The sequence below is a fragment of the Tamandua tetradactyla genome, chromosome 5, assembly GCF_023851605.1.
Source record: "Tamandua tetradactyla isolate mTamTet1 chromosome 5, mTamTet1.pri, whole genome shotgun sequence".
NCBI lineage: Eukaryota > Metazoa > Chordata > Mammalia > Pilosa > Myrmecophagidae > Tamandua > Tamandua tetradactyla.
The window spans coordinates 29764751-29782204 of record NC_135331.1 but is presented as its reverse complement, the minus strand read 5'-3'; the positions used below and the strand labels follow the sequence as shown (position 1 = coordinate 29782204).

Genomic DNA, 17454 nt, shown 5'->3' with positions numbered 1-17454 from the left:
GATTGTGAGGACATTGCTTCACTTTTCAGGGTGTTGCTACATTTAATCCCATATGTGTTCAGAGGCTCAACTTGATTCCTCCATATCCTTCTGAGAAGAGCTCCATAAAGGCAGGGATGTACCATGTCCAGTTTTGGGTCTCCAGAGCCCATGATCCTGTCTGTCCTATACAAAGGGTGGAATAGTTTAAAAATTATGCTGCCACTATCAGTGGACCACTATATGGCTGTCACACCTTGTCTGAGGATCTGACTTTCTTAACAGGCTCTCCACCAAGAGTCTTAGCTGAGAAAATCATTGTTACTCCTCATTGTCCCATATAACATGTCCCACAGCCTGCATCTGGTGTTTCTTAAGTCAGTATGTGTTAACCTCTTCCCATGCATTCTCCTAAGAGCTAGAACTAACACGGTAGGCCATTCACAAATTATTATCTGTAACCATAGCCCTCCAGCTCACAGGACTCTTATGCCCCATTCCCAAGGTCTTCATGGGAATATTTCCCATCTTTCTGTAGACACCTAGAAGCTGCTTTTTGTGGGCACTTTTCCTTCTCTCTGGTTTAAACATAGTTCATTTTGGGAAGGAAGCTGTAGGTAGTTTCTACCTATCTAATTAATTTCTAAAGTGAATTAATACTTCAGGAATCAAGAACAGTATCTGAGAACTGAACAGTGAAAAGGCCTGCAAAGAGGTAAGAAATTCTTCACCTTGTTTATCTTCAGATTTTTAGCATGTGTTCATTAAAGGAAATGCAAGCAGCACATAAAAAGGATTCATAGACTTGAATAATTGATGGGGTAAATGTGGACTGGCAATGGGGCCAGGCTTCTCTATTGTCCACAGACAAGTCTTCTCCTCCTGGCTTAATGCACTTCCTTCCATCAAGGCTGCAGTGTGCTCAGTCTGGCTAAACAGATGTCAGTGGAAGCTATTGGCCATATGATGAATGAGAACATGACCTTGTGCCCTTGTTGCTCCTTTTTCTTTCTCTCTTCAAGATGATTGTGAAAAAAGCCTCCATGCTCTACAGAAATGGAGCAGAACAACATAGGAGCTTAACTATAACATTCCGCATGGGGTCACCCCACCAGTCCAAGTCTGCTTTCCTCCAGAGTTCCTTGGTATGGAAGAAAATTAAATTCTCATGTAGTTTGTGCCATAGAGAGTGGGCTTTACATAATATAAATTGAAACTGAATCTTAATCTACAGAACTGACGTGGATGACCCAGTCCCACTGGTATAGAGACAATTTTCAGAAACAGTATCCAGGGAAGACTTAAGGGACTCTAAGACCAGTGGAGCTCAAGAAAATTGGGCTAGCAGCTTGCCAGTTTTGTCAAATTGCATCTTCTGAGACAGTTAAATATGTGAACTTGCATCTCTGGGAAAGGCTGCTTTAGATTTTGGCATCATTAATGAAGGAAACCAGAGAAACCATGAATGTTTTCCCTGCTGAATTTTGAAATTGCCTGATTCTAGTGACTTTCATTTGTTCAATTTATCAGTTTTGGAATGGGAATGCCTATTCAGTGCTTATCCCACTATTTCATTTAAGAAGATTTGGAATTTTTTTATAGTTACGGAAGTGTACAGATGGAGAAGAATTTTACCTATTGATAGTTCACACCTAGAGACTCATCCATGAGGTACATAATTTAAAAGATGAGATTTAGGATTTTTAAACTGATAGTATTTACATGAGATCCTCTACTTAGAGCTGATATTGTAATGGGTTTAGATGTGGGGATGTACCGGGATGGGGTGAATGTAATCTGTTATGTGGTAGAGACATAAATTTGGGGGCAAGCATGAAGACAAATGTGTTGAATAATACCCCTCCGAGAAATATGTCCACTGGGAGCATGTGCAGGTGCTTTCTTTGTAATAGGCTCTTAGCTCATTTAACTAACTTATGGCTCTAATCTTGATCCAATACCTGGTTTTCTGTTTAAAAGAAATGTTGGGGAGATTTCAGATACAGACACAGAGTCAAGACAGAGGGATGGTGACCACATGGTGATGGAGGCAGAGATTGAAATGATGTCTCTGCAGGTGAAAGATCAGCAGGAGCCATCAACAGCTGGAAGATCCAAGGAAGAATTCTCTCCTAGACCCTTCAGCAGGAGTGGGATCTAGCCAATATAGTGCCTTTAGAATTCTAGCATCCAAAACAATAAGAGAATACATTTATGTTGGTTTAAGCTGTGTAGTTTTGGTAATTGTTGTAACTTAGAAATGAAACCACGGTACAAGATGCTCACTCAAGAAGTCAACAATGGCCACACCTATACCCTGGAGCACAGATTTACTTCCCCTTCCCATCCCAATGAACATAATCAGTGAATCCAAAGCCCTTCCCACATAAATCAGACCATGGTTGGGGCAAAATAGCCTATCTTATAAGCTGGATAACCCACATTTTCTGAAACATGGGTAAAAGTGTTCATTAAAATGGTTTAATAAGATCTTGCTGCAGTTGCAGACAGGGGCTTATTCTGATGGCTGATATCACTCACATTTACAATGTATATATGGACCATTTTATGTCAATCAACTGGGAGGCTGGGCAATGATGTGCCATAGGACAGATCTCCAGAGGAGAGCAATTAGGTGTAGGAGGTTCATAAGACAGGGAGCACCACTCTGGATAGAACTTATTCCACAAGTAAGGACTCCTGTTGCTGATGGTGATGTTTATCTGGGCCTGAAATTAAGATCCTGGTGACACAGACCACAACAGTTCCTGGTAAACAGCACTCCACAGGGAAGAACAAGGTGCTGTTTGAAGCTCAGAAGATGATGGAAGGCTTTGAGGGGAGGGAGCATTGGAGCTGGCTTTGAATGTAAGCTGATTATGAATTCAAACTGTTTGGAGGGGGATCTTGGAAAAATAGACAATTGCATGGGTAGTTCAAGTGCCTGAACGGGAGCAGTACATTGGTGGGGACAATATCTACAGGGCTACAGAGGCCCAGTACTGGTCCAGGTGGCCAGCCCTTTCAGCTGTAGCTTGTAGTGCATAGAAGTGGTGGTGACATCTAAGGAAGAAAGGACCAGGAGAAGCTTCAGGGGAAGTTCTAGGTATCAGCGTTCCCTGAGTGATTACCCATATCCTGGCACATTTCCCAGAATGCAAAAAAAAAAAGTGACTTTTAGGAACTACACATGATTCTGTAGACACAAGGTTTTCTGAGTGCTCACATCATAAGGTAACATGCTGGAGCCCGTTCAACACACCCATAGAGATCCAGCAAACCAACTGACCCAACAAAGCCACAGCATCTTGGTCAGCAGCCATAGCGGAGGATGATTTTTCTAAAATTGTGATAGCTAGGTCTTACTTCTATAAATATGGTCTATAGAAAATAAGCAAAGGGCAGCACAGGATACAAGAATGACATTTAATGTCTACAGAAGGAGAAGAGTTTCCCTAGGGCTGTCTTGAACTCCTTGTTCCTGAGTGTGTAGATGATTGGGTTTAGGGTGGGGTTCAGATTTGTGTACAGCACTCCGGCCAGTTTGCTTCTTTCAGGGTTATAGTTGGAGGCTGGACTGAGGTAGGAACAAAACACAGCTGAGTAGTAGACAGAGACCACAGTGAGGTGGGAGGAGCAGGTGGAGAAGGCCCTCTTCTTTCCTTCAGCTGAGCGCATGCGTAGGATGCTGGGAATGATGCAGCCATAGGACCAAGGGTGAGGAGAAAGTTGATGCCTCCATAGAATGCATCGGCCAACACTGTCATGATGCTGGTCACATGGGTGGAACTTCAGGAGAGCTGCAACAGTGGAGGAATCTCACGGAAGAAGTGAGTGACAACATTGGGGCCTCAGAAGGACAGACGTATCATCAGACCAGTGTGGATGGAGGCGTTCAGAGCACAGATGACCCAGACTGCCACAGCCAGTGCCAGGCAAAGCCACAGACTCATCAGGTTCCCATAATGCAGTGGCCAGCAGATGGCCACATAACGGTCATAGGCCATGACTGTGAGCAGAAGCAGTTCAGAAGTTAAAGACCAGAGAAGAAAAAAGGTCTGGGACATGCACCCCTTGAAAGAGATGGTATTTTCTTCCAAGGCCAAACCTGTCAGCACTGTGGGAAGTACAGAAGAAGTGCAGATGATGTCCATGGTGGCCAGATTGAACAGGAAAAAGTACATGGGGCTGTGGAGGCCAGAGCTGCAGGTGATGACAGTGATGATCAGAATATTTCCCACAAGGGCCAAGGTGTAGAGGAAGATGAATCAGACGAGCAGGGGCAGCCATAGCTGTGGGTAATTTGAGAAACCCTGCAGCAAGAACTCTGTCATCAGTGTCTAGTTGAACTTCTCCACCTGTCCTGGCATTAATTCTGGGCACCACTCCATGGAGTCATCAGTGTTGGACCCTCATTCTTGAAATTCTGCACAGGTGACATGACACTTCAGGATCATATTTCCTATACTGACTCCTTTAGAACCCACTTTGTTCTCAGAAAGGGGAGGAGTCAAGCATCCTCTACAATGAGGCAAGGAAAATATTGCATGCAGAGAGCTGTCTGTCCCTTCTCTCTCTCTGTCCCCTCCATGCGGTGCTATCTGCTGACATGGCCATGGAGACACCATATCCACCTCCTGCTGCTACAGTGAGAACTTCCTTCAAAGGGTCATCTCTGAGCCTGTTTGCAGCAGCTGACATCACCCTGCCACTGAGACCCCTTCCTCAATTGCTGCACTTTTCAGCTATTTGGGGCTGTGGGCTCCTTTTATACATGATTCCTCATGGCTGGTCTTTGAGCATCTTTCCTCACCTCGCATTGTCTTGGTGCATCCTCCCACTCTGGTGGCTGGTTGTGCCCACACTTCACTATTTGCAGATCTATGACTCTAGGTGGTCTCCCTTCCAAACTATAGACCTGTGAACCCCAAGCACTACTTTTTCTTATCTGATGTGATGAACTACAGGCCCTTCAAACGCAACCTCACTACCATTGCCCCCTAATGTGTCTCTGCTGTTCTTGATCCTTCAACGCAGGTATCTCACTCACCTGGCCCCTTAACCATCCAACTCTAAAGTGTAGGCTTTGTTTGGGCAGGGCCTCACCTCTCTGGCTCACTACCAAATCTAGTGATTCCTGATGATAGTTGGCACTGAAAAGAAAGTTATTCATGAGTGAATGATAGTGTTTTATATCTTGCTTACCTCTCATCCAAACAGCCCCCCAAGGCCTGCAGGTAATATTTTCTAATGATCTCTCACAAATGTACCCATAACTTATTTTCAGCTATTTAATTCTGTAAGATTTTTGTCATGTCCAGTTTCTTGCTCCAACACCCTCCCTGTTTATTCTCCACTGAAGCCGGGGTGAACATCCTAAAAGAAACCCTAATACTGGTGTTCCTGTCCTTTAAACTGACCAATGTCACCCCAAATCTTCATTTAATTTGAATGCTACTACTTGTTGTAGAAGGTTCTCCTGAGAGGGCCCTGGTGCCTCTTGCAGGGTTTCTTGGTGCAGACACCCGTACTCAACCTTAGCTACTAACTCATTATCCCTGAATGGGCCACTTGGGTCCAGAGTGAATAAACACAGAGAAACAGTTCAGACTTCTTCCCTTCCATCACAGTAGTAGATGGAATTCTTCATCTTATAACCAACTGTAAATTTCTCACCTTTGCATTGGTGAAAATGGAGTCACAGCAAAAACCCTGGCCAAGAAAATCTAGGAAATGCAGTAACATAAAATGGGCCATGATTCCTTCTGTTTTAGAGCAAATGGAACTTTAATGACCTAGATACATGTATGGTTTCAGTATATTTTAAAACATTGAAATCTTTTCAGCAATCTTGCCGACAACAATAAATTAGAAATCAAAAGCAATATGAAAGCTAGAAAAAGCAAAGCAATATGGAAAATAATGTAAAATTTCTAAATAACACATACATCAAAGAAAAAGTATCAAAAATTTAGAAAATGTATTGAATTGCATGATTAATAATCCACAGCATATTAAATTGTGTGGGAAGCAGAAAAAGCAGTCATTGGTGAGCAATTTGTAGACTTAAATTATATTTTAATTCAATATATATTAGAATAGAGAATGAAAAGGTTTAAAATCAGTCATCTTAAATTTCTAGTTTAAGAAGCAACAAGCCAAGCCAATTAAATACAAAGTCAGTGAAAAACAGTAAACAATAAAGGTAAAGCAGAAATCAATGAAATAAAAGCAAATAGCAGAGTATAAAACAAATTTAAAAGTAACCAGTAATATGGAATGTTGGACAATTTTATAATAGCCTAGCAGAACTAATTAAGAATAAAAAGGAGAGAAAATATTAATTACCATTAGCAAGAATGAAACGGAGAATTTAAGTACAGGTCATAATAGAACTTAAAATAATAATAAGGGTTATCTCTGGATTTGAGAGATTGTTTTATATATGTCTAACCTGGTATTTAGAGATCAGAATGAAGTTGATTTGGTTGGGATTAAGGTAATTCAGAATATAACTGGTAAGGAAGACATTGTCTATATTTTAGAACCTCATCTACTCTCTGAGACCAAGAGAAGATAGGTTTACTTTGGCCAGAACCCCAATTTTCAGTAGCATATAATCTAACTCAATCTGTCTGAATAGCTCACTTAAACAATCCAAATACAGGGAGCCCAGAATAAGAATAGGGCTTTCAATCCTCTATATCTTAATGTGATGCCTGGATTCATCTCAGAGTATATTAAGCATATAATCAAAAAGTATTGGCAGGTTGGACCGTGGTGGCTCAGCAGGCAGAGTTCTCACCTGCCATGCTGGAGACCCGGGTTTGGTTCCCGGTGCCTGCCCATGCAAAACAAACAAACAAACAAAGAAAAAAAACAGTCTCTTGAGGGATAGGATAAAAAATATGTAACTATTAAACTTTGCCACTGGGGAAACCCCTGATATTGTGTTAAACATTAGGGACACCCAAATCAATAGGCCAAGCCCTTGATCTTGAGGTTTGCTCTTGTGAAGCTTACGTATGTAGTAGAGAAGCTTAACCTACTTATGGGTATGCCTAAGAGTTGCTTCCAGAGGGCCTCTTTTGTTGCTCATATGTGGCCTCTCTCTCTCTAAGTCAACGCTGCAAGTGAAAACATTGCCCACCCCCCTACATGGGCCATTACATCCAAGGGTGAAAATCTCCATGGCGGTTGGGAGATGACTCCCAGGGACGAGTCTGGCCCTGGCACCATGGAATCAACAATTCCATCCTTACAAAAATGGGGAAAAGAAGTGTAGCAAATAAGGTATCAGTGGCTGAGAGAGTTCAAATAGATTCAAGAGGCTACTCTGTATGTCACTCTTATGCAAGCTTCAGTTAGACATTGCTACCTAACATAACTTGCCAAACTCCAACCAAAAGCATTCCTGTCAATCCTAAAGAACACCTAAGGCATTATATAAGATTCTACAAAGGTTCCATGCACTAGGGCAACTTTTCAGAACTCTCCAATCTCCAGATGGGTCCCCGGAATAGATACGTCCAGAAACACAGAGGGGCCAGCTTCTCCAGAACATCAACTAGTCCCATCCCACTATTCCATACTATCAACAGCTTCATCTGACATGAAAAAGTTACAATAGGCATAGCCAAAATACCCCTAAAAATGAGAGAAAAATTAAAAATGATGGTAGAGTTATACAGAGAAGATAGGGTTTAACAAATGAGTACAATTGCTGAATCATTATATTGATATTTCTTTTAGTCTCTAGTGTCTTAGAGTAGCTTAAAGTAAAAACCTAAAATTGTGGAATTGTAACTCATATCAAACTCTGAAATCTGTTCTACAATTAACGGTTGTGATGGGCTTTGAAATTTATTGCTTTTTTTGTATATATGTCATTTTTCACAAAAAAGAAAAAATACACATTTCTTCTAGCCCCCAGTGATTTGGAGTAACTATAAGGAAAACTCTGAAATAGTGGAATGGTAACCTATAACAAACTCTAAAATCTGTTCTATAACTACTTGTTGAAGTGTACTTTGAAAATCTTGCTTTTTCTTTCTTTTCTTTGTATTTATGTTATATTCAACAATAAAAACATTTAAAATATGTTTTAAAAATGGTAATAAGAGAATTTCATGTTAATCATTAAGCTAATGAATTTGAAAACTTTGATGAAATGCATAAATTCTTCAAGAAACACAAATTACTAAAACCATCCAAAAAGAAATAGAAAAAATCTAAATAATTTATAAGGGTGTAAGACATTGAATTCATAGTAAATATAATCTTCATTTAAATCATTACATTTGGGATTTTTGGCTCACATTTAATGAAGAAATAATGTTGATATTGCACAAAATCAGAATACAATGAAGGAGAAAGTTTTTCTAAATCATTTTCTAAGACCAACACAAGTAAGTAAAATTTGGATGATGTGGCAAGAAAAGATAATTTAAACACAGATGTCTAATAAAAATCCATGATAAATTGTTGAGAGAAATTAAATAATTGATCCACTTTAATGAATTGGAAGAGACTATTATTATGAAGTTAGTCCTCTATTAATTGATCTGTTGAATTAATGCAATCATAATCATATTCCTAGCAGACATTTTTAAAACTGAAATTGAAAACCTAATTCTAAAATTGATATAGAAATACAAAGGACCGATAATTGAGAAAACAGTTTTGAAGAGAAAAAGACATTGCAAAATTTTGCAGTACCTGTTCTCAGCACTACAATGATCAAAGTGACAATTTCATTTTTGCATAAGGATAGAAAAATAAATCAATGAAATAGAATAAATGTCCAAAACTAGACCCATACATCTTAGTCAAGTGATTTTTGTGGTGATGTGCCAAAATATTCAATGGCAATAGGAAAGTACATTCAACAAATTATGTGGAGAAATGAATATGCATAAAGAAATAAAAATCAAAGTTTGATTGCTACTGCACACCATACATCAATATTGATAATTGATTAGTCATAGCCTGATGAGAAACTATAACATTAGAAAGCTTCTGTAAGCAAACATAAGAAAATTTCTTTGACATCTGTTAGGCAGAATTTCTTAAACAAAATTTCTTAGGTCACAAAATTTCTTAGGATTCATTTATCAATGAATCCATAATACAAGATGCTTTGATACATCAACCTGCATAAAATTAAAATATTCTGCTCATCAAAAGACACTATTAAAAATGAATAGGGATACCACAGTCTGAGAGGAGGTATTCACAGCACTTATAGGTGAGAAAGAACTCACATAAGGACTATGAAAAACTTTCCAACTGAAAAATATAAAGTCAAAAATATAAAATCAATACAAAATGAAGGAATGATGTTTAGAGACCCTTCACAAACCACGATTTGAAGGTGGCCAATAATTGTGTCAAAAAGTTCTCAACAATATTAATTATCAGGAAAATACAAAAAAAACCTTGCCAATGAAGGATTCTTTATGTGACAAAACCATCTTTCAAAAATGAGGGAGAAATTAAGATATTCCCAGGTCAAGGAAACCTGAGAGCTTTTGTCACCACTAAACTGACCGTACAGGAAATGTTAAAAGAATGTCTGCAGGTTGAAAGCAAAGGACAATAGAAAACTGACTGAAGTCACGCAAAGGTATAAATATCTCAGTAAAGATAATGGCAAGTTCATGTAAATACCAGTACCATTGCATGTTGATTTGTAAATCCACTATTTACTGCCTGCAGGATCTGAACAGCAGATGCATGTGTAATGATAAATAAAGGATTTGGACTCATAAGGTATAAATATTTAATTTGAAATGAGAACTACACAAAGGTGGGGGATATACAGGTATAAAGCATACTTTATGAATGCTATGGAACTGTTAATTTGGTATAGAAACAAATGAGAGTGCTATATATTTAGAATGTTACGCTTAAGCCCCATGATAACAATAAAGCAAATTTTGGAAATATGAAATGCAAAGAGATGAAAAGTAGAGTGCAAAGGTTACTAGGAAAGGGAGGTAGGGGCAATGGGGAATTAATGTATAATGGGTGCAGGTCTCTATTTGGGGTGAAGGGAAAGATATAGCAAAGGGTGGTGGTGAAGGTATCACAGTATGGTAGTGTGATTAATCCCACCGCCTTGAAGGGGTTGGGATGGGAAGATTTATGTTGTGTAATGTGCCTGGAAAATTTTAAAAATGAAAAAAGAAAGTAAAGAGATATTGAATATGACATGGATCATGTGATATTGGAAGAGATCTAAGAATGGAGGTAAAGGGCTCAAAAGGATATTACTGAATTAGAAAAAATAGAGTATAGATGGTAAATTTTATATGACATTAATTTCTTGATCTTGATAACTGCTATTGATTTCATTAGTGGAAATACTTGTCATAAGAAACATACATTTATTCAAGCAGTATGATGTATGCAACCCGCTCTTACATATTCAGCACAGAAAGGTAGATGATTGATATATAGATAGATCAATGATAGCTTATAGATAGGATCACACAGAGAAGGTGGGAAAATGTTAAAATTGGTGGAGCTGGATGTCTGGGGACATTGAGGTATGTCGAATTTCTATATAAGGGTTTGATTTGTTTTTGCATAGGTACTGTAACTAAAATTATTTCAAAATAAAAGTTAAAAAAGCATAGAGCTTTACACACAAAAAGTGAACCCTAATACATAGAATGGCCTTCACTTAGTAATAAAACATCAATATTAGTTCATCAATTGTGACAAATATTTCACATTAATACAAAACGCTACAATGGTGGAAACTATATCGTGGACGGGGAGAGAGAGTATTTGGGAACGCTCTTTCTGTGCAATTTTCCTGTAACCCACAACTGCCTTGACAAATAAAGTCTATGAAAATAATTTAAAGAACACTGAAAAAACAATAGATCAGTCATCAGATGATTGCACATACTGGCCTTAGCAAAGACTACTGGTATACCTTTCTAGAGTCTGGAACCAAGGAACACATTTTTTATCTCTTTCTTCCAGAGCCAGTGCCTGACATGGGAATAAATCATGTGCCTCCCCACCCTACACCGTGCAGAGGGGGCCTGGGACCACCCAAAGCTGTGGGGCTCCTTCCAAGCATTCAGGATGCTGCTGTACTCCTTGTCCTGCTTGGAAGACAGAGTGAGCTCTAATGTGCTCCTCTGGAGAAGACTGTGAGTGGTCGAGGCTGCAGCTCCTGTGAGAGGCCATGGGAGAGTCTAGGAATTTGACAGTGTTTCCATGACTGGCCTGGAGCAGCCCCATAAGGCAGCGAGTGAGAACAGGACCTCAGAGAGGACAGCGGCACAGCTGTAAGAGCTGAAGGTCTGTCAGGGCCCAGGCTGCCTTTGGTTCACCACTGTGGCCACAGCCTCCCCCTGGCCCCCGGACATTGTGAGCCTTGATGTATGCTGGGTACACTGAGGGAAGGGTCACCTGTCTACAGCCCTCGTTTCATGTTCTTGCCTCACTTTATTCAATTTTCTCTATTTTAAGGATGCATGACAAAAAAATTTATTTGACCTTATCTAAGTGCTGAATCCATCATAGACACAGCACTGCCAGACCTAATATGACTGGATTAATATTTTACTTTCATTAAATCCGAAGCTCTTTTTCTATGCTTGAATATGGATCTGTAGACTTGGGGTAAGAGGTTGGGGTCTGTTAACAATTTCACAAATTCTCCCTGGAGGCCATGGCTGAGTGGAAGACCCTAAGTCTTCTCTAGTCATGGACATGGTTCTTAGATTCCTAAACTTTGTGTTACTGAGAAGACAATTGAAACAGTAAACATGGTATTAAAGCACAAAATAATAGGAATAAACTTGGTGACCATGAAAAAAAAAGCTTTGTCATTATGCCCTTTATATAATAGAGTATGAAACCAAATGTTTTCTTTAGTAAGCTTATCTTTAGTCATGTGTTTTTCATATAAACTTGAAGTGTTAATTTATCCGGAATATGTTGCCATTAGAAAAATTGTGTAAACTCCATATTTAGTTTCCTACAGCTGTGAAAAATTCCATTCCTACTGTGAAATAATTATTTTATAAGCTCCATATTTCAGCTTAAAAGCCAGAGGAGGAGGTGACAATGCCTCACTCACCTTTTCACACTCTGGGGACCTTGGTGGACACTCTGGGAAAGTGGCTTCAGTCCATAGTAGGTGCTGCAGGGACCATGGACTGTGAACACCTTCCCCTGTGAAGTGAGTCTCTAGTTCTCTTGCCTGTATCTCTGTGCTGGGATTTCACTGGCCTTCAAGTTTACCTGTTTTCTCCTGACCAGGGAAGGTGTTTGCTCTAGGGAAGCATAGCCTAAGGGAAATCTCTCAGAGGCAATTAAACTTGGTTCATGACCAGCGTTTTCTGGAAATTAGGTGCTGAGGATAGAGTTGGGGCAATCTGAATCTCCATTTAAGGGCAAGAGTATCCCAGCACACAGCCAATTTATCGAGCAGTACTTCCCTCAATATTTGCTTTGAAAGCATCACCATTATATTTTCAGGTGTTTCTGATAGAAAAATCGACTAACCTTTAACCCAGTTAGGCTCTTCTGTCTTTACTTTGTATTCTAGTAATTATACATCTTTTTAGACTTACACACAGCAATGCAAGCTTATCCATAGAGTATTTTTGAATTCTTTTTTTGTATCTTAAACATTGAAGCAATGGAAACAGTTGCTTAACATTTCTTTTAAGTGCTCCTTTGACACTTGTGTTTTATTTTTGAATTTTTAAATCTTTCTAGATAAAATGTTCAGAGTTCATCTTTTCTGATTTTAATAAAGATTACATAACTCTATGCAGAATACATATGTTTTAATGAGATCTGCACATATTCCACTTTAACATTCAGTGGGGACTTTTAAATAAATTTTATGGATGAATATTTAACATCAAAATCCACGATTATAATTGTGATGATTGAAACCGTGTAACTTCTCCTTCAATCAAATCAGAGAACAGCCACATCACTGCAGAGTGTTTTCTTATGTCTTTTTGTAGCCAGTTTTGTCCCATCCTTTGCTCTCTATCTCCAAATCACTGATTACATATCTAAAACTTTATTTTAGCTTTGCCCGTTTTGGGATTTCCTGCAAATGAAATCATGCTGGGTATATTCTTTTAGTTCAGTTTTAAGAACTAAAAGCAATACTGATGTCCTTCATCCATGTTGTTATATGTTACTTTTTTTTTTTCATATTTGTTGCAGAGTAGTATTTCATTGATCACCCAACCAGGTGCGGGAAAAGCCACCCACAGTCGTGGTGTCTGGCAGACCTACCAGTGCTGTGTATCCCTCACACTGCTCAGCCCCCCAGTCCACCTGGCAGAGACCCACCAGCTGCCGGCTGCCCTTGGTGGAGCAGCCCCCCTGCTGAGCATGCCGCCTTCCAGTCACTCCTGCCAGGAGGGGCGGGGCTAAGGGAGGAGGAGACTCGATTGCGCCATCTGCTGGGCAGATAAGTGCGTGTGGACTGCACCAGATAGGGAGGGGAGAGCTTGAGGAAGAGGAGCCTCACGGTCGCCACCCGCTGGGAAGATAGCGTTAGTGCAGGCAAGCTAACTATCTGCCTAGGTCTTTATTTTTTTTCTTCTTAATATTCTTTTTTTATTTTCCCCCCATTTAAAAAATTCTTTATATACATTTTTATTAGTAATATAATTGTCCTTTTCATTGTTTTCTGTATTTTGTATAATTGAATTTTATTTATTCCCTATTTTTTATTTCATGTATTATTTTTATTATTCCATTTCAGTTATCTTTATTATTATTATACTATTTCCCAATTAAATGTTATCTCCCTCTGGTGGGCACCAGCCTGACTTCACTCCCAGTATATCCTGGGGTGTCTCCTCTTGATTCTGGTGCCTATTACTGTTTAAGCGAATTTTGTTGTGGTTCTTGTTTTTGTGTTTCATAGTTTATTATATTATTATTTTAATTAATTTTATTGTCTCTTTTGTCTTTTTTTCTTTTCTTTTCTCATTCATTATTTGTGTGTGTGTGCATAGGCTGGGAGTCGAGCCTGGGTCTCTAACCAGGCTGCCACTGGAGTACCCATGTACCCTGGCCTTCCATATAATAAACCCTTAAGTGGATAGTATCCACTATAGGAGATCCAGACCTTGATTTGGTGTAGAATAACTAACAAACTGAACAGGAAACATTCCGCAAAAACGAAGTAAATACAAAACTTTAGAAGACTGAAGAAAACCAAACTGCAAAATAACCATTTCAAAATAATCAAATGCCATGAACATAACAGAAAATCACAAAGCAAATGAAGATCCAAGCATAAATTGCTCAGCCAAACATAAAGAAGAATTGGGGAGGTTAAGAAAATTGGCAGGTCTCATAGAAATGATAAATACAGTAGATCAAATAAAAAATATTCTGGATACACAACATATCAGATTCAAAGAAGCAGAAGAAAGAATACGTGAGCTAGCATATAGAACAATAGAACTAGAATTGCAAAAGAACACATGGCAAGAAAGATGGAAAAAATGCAACTAGGCCTTCAGGAAATAATGGACAACAAGAGGCACATAAATATAAGAATTATTGGTGTCCCCAAAGCAGAAGAGAAGAGTATGGGTTGGGAAAGTTAGTTGAAGCTACAATTGGAGAAAACTTCCCAACTCTTATAAAAGGCACAAATATGCAAATCAAAGAGGCCCAGTGAATTCCAAATAGAACAAATGTGAACAGGCCCACTCCAAGACATACTAACCAGACTGTCAGGTGTTGAAGAGAAACAGGAAGTCCTGGAAGCAGCATGAGAAAAGCAATCTACCGCATACAAGGGAAAACACGTAAGATTGACTTCAGACTACTCAATAGGCACCACGGAAGCAAGAAGGCAGTGGTATGATATTTTTAAGATACTGAATGAGAAAGGCTTTCAACCAAGAATTCTTTATTCAGCCAAGTTATCCCTCAAAATTGAGGGAGAGATTAAAGTTGTCAAAGACAAAAAATATTGAGAGAACTAGTCAACAAGAGAGTAGACGTAAAAGAAATACTAAAGAGAGACCTGTCAGATGATAAAAAAAAAATACAGGAGAGGGAGGTCTGGAGGAGGACACAGAATTGAAGACTATGAGTAAAGATAACTTAAAGGAAAAGAGAGAGAGAAAGAAAATAATATATAGATCTGACAAATAAAAACTAAAGGATAGGATGGTAGAATCAAGTATTGCTTTTACAGTAATTACTTTGAATGTCAATGGACTAAACTCATGAATGAAAAGATACAGCCTGACAGAATGGATCAAAAGACAGAATTCATCTATATGCTGTTTACAAGAGATGCAACTTAGACTTAAGACACAGTTACATTGAAAGTGAAAGGATGGAAAATGATCTTCTATGCAAGCTGTAAGCAAAAGAAATCAGGAGTAGCTATACTAATAGCAGACAAAATGGACTTTAAATGTAAAGATGTCACAAGAGACAAAGAAGGACACTACATATTAATAGAAGGGACAATTTGCCAGAAAGAAATAACAATTATAAACGTGTTTGCTCTCAATCAAGGAGCTTTAAAGTACTTGAGACACATATTGGAAGAAATGAAGTGAGTTATAGAAATATTGACAGTAACAGTGAGACCTTAGTACAACACTGTCTGCCATAGATAGAATAACCACTCAGAGAATCAACAAGGAAATAGAAACCCTAAAGAATAAGATAAATGAATTAGATCTTATAGACATATATAGATCATTACATCCCCAAACACCAGGATATGCATTCTTCTCTAGAACACATGGAACGTTCTGCAGGATAGATCATATATTGGGGCATAAACTGAGTCTCTATAAATTTAATAAGACTGAAATTATTGAAAGCACTTTCTATGATCACAATGGGATAAAGTTGGAAATAAATAACCATTAAAAAACCAGAGCTTTCACAAAATTATAAAAATTAAACAACACACTCTTAAATAATCAGTGGGCCACAGAAAAAAGTGTTAGATAAATTGATAAATATCTGGAGACAAATGATAATGAGAATACAACAAATCACAACGTATGGGATGTGACAAAGGCAGTGTGGAGAGGGAAATTTATTGCCCTAAATGCCTATGTTAAAAAACAAGAATAAGCAAAATTTGAGGATTTAACTGCTCACTTAGAGAATTCAGAGAAAGAACAGCAAACTGACCCCAAGGTAAATAAAAGAAGTGAAATAATAAAGACTAAAGAAGAAATAAACAAACTGGAGAACAATAAAACTAAAGAAAGAATTAACAAAACTAAAAGTTGGTTCTTTGAGAAAATTAATAAAATTGATGGTCCTCTAACTATACTAACAAAGAAGAAAGGAGAGAGGATACAAGTAAACAAAATCAGAAATGAGAGGGGGTTGTTACTACAGCTCATGAAGAAACTTTAAAAATCATAAAATAATATTATGAACAGCTATATGCCAACAAACTAGACAACTTAGATGAAATGGACAAATTCCTGGAAACGCACAAATTACCTATACTGACTTGAGAAGAAATAGAATATCTCACAAACCAATTACAAGTAAAGAGATCCAATCTGTCATCAAAAATCCCACAAAAAAATCCCAGGACCAGATGGCTTCACAGGAAAATTTTATCAAACATTTCAAAAAGAACTAATGCCGATCCTGCTCAAACTCTTGCAAAAAATGAAGAAAAAGAAATGCTAACGAACTCACTTTATGAAGTTAACATCACTCTAACACCCAAATAAGAAAAAGATGATATGAGAGAAGGAAACTACAGACCAATCTCCCCATTGAACATAGATGTGATAATTCTTAGCAAAATACTAGCAAATCATATCCAACACCACATTAAAAACTATGTACATCATGATCAAGTGGGAGTTATACTAAGAGTGCTAGGGTGATTAAACACAAGAAAATCAATGTAATGCAGCACATTAACAAATCAAAAGGAAAAAAATCACATGATCATGGATGCTGGAAAAGCATTTGACAAAATCCAGAATCTTTTCCTGATAAAAACACTTCAAAAGTTAGATATCAAAGGAAACTTTCTCAAAATCATAAAGGGTATATATGAAAAACCCATAGCTGGCATCATACTTAATGGTGAAAAACTGAAAGCATGCCCTTTGAGGTCAAGGATGAGACAAGGATGCTCTTTGTCACCACTATTATTCAACATTGTATTAGAAGCACTAGCTGGAGCAATTAGACAGGAGAAAGAAATAAAAGGCATCCAAATAGGAAAGGAAGAAGTAAAACTTTCATTATTTTCAGATGACGTAATCCTATACTTAGAAAACTCCGAGAAATCTACAGTAAAACTACTTGAGCTAATAAAAAAAATCAGAAAAATGGCAGGATACAAGATTAGTGTACAAAAATCAGTAATGTTTCTATACACAAGCAATGACCTACCTGAGGTGACACTAGGGGGAAAATTCAGAATAGCAACCAGAAGAATTAGGTAACAAGGAATAA

At 38.2% G+C, this 17454-nt stretch overlaps 1 pseudogene; it reads right to left on the bottom strand.

Annotated features, from left to right (window-relative positions):
- Window positions 1-3405: 3405 nt before the first annotated feature.
- LOC143683037 (olfactory receptor 13A1-like) lies at window positions 3406-4313 on the bottom strand (annotated as a pseudogene).
- Window positions 4314-17454: the final 13141 nt, after the last annotated feature.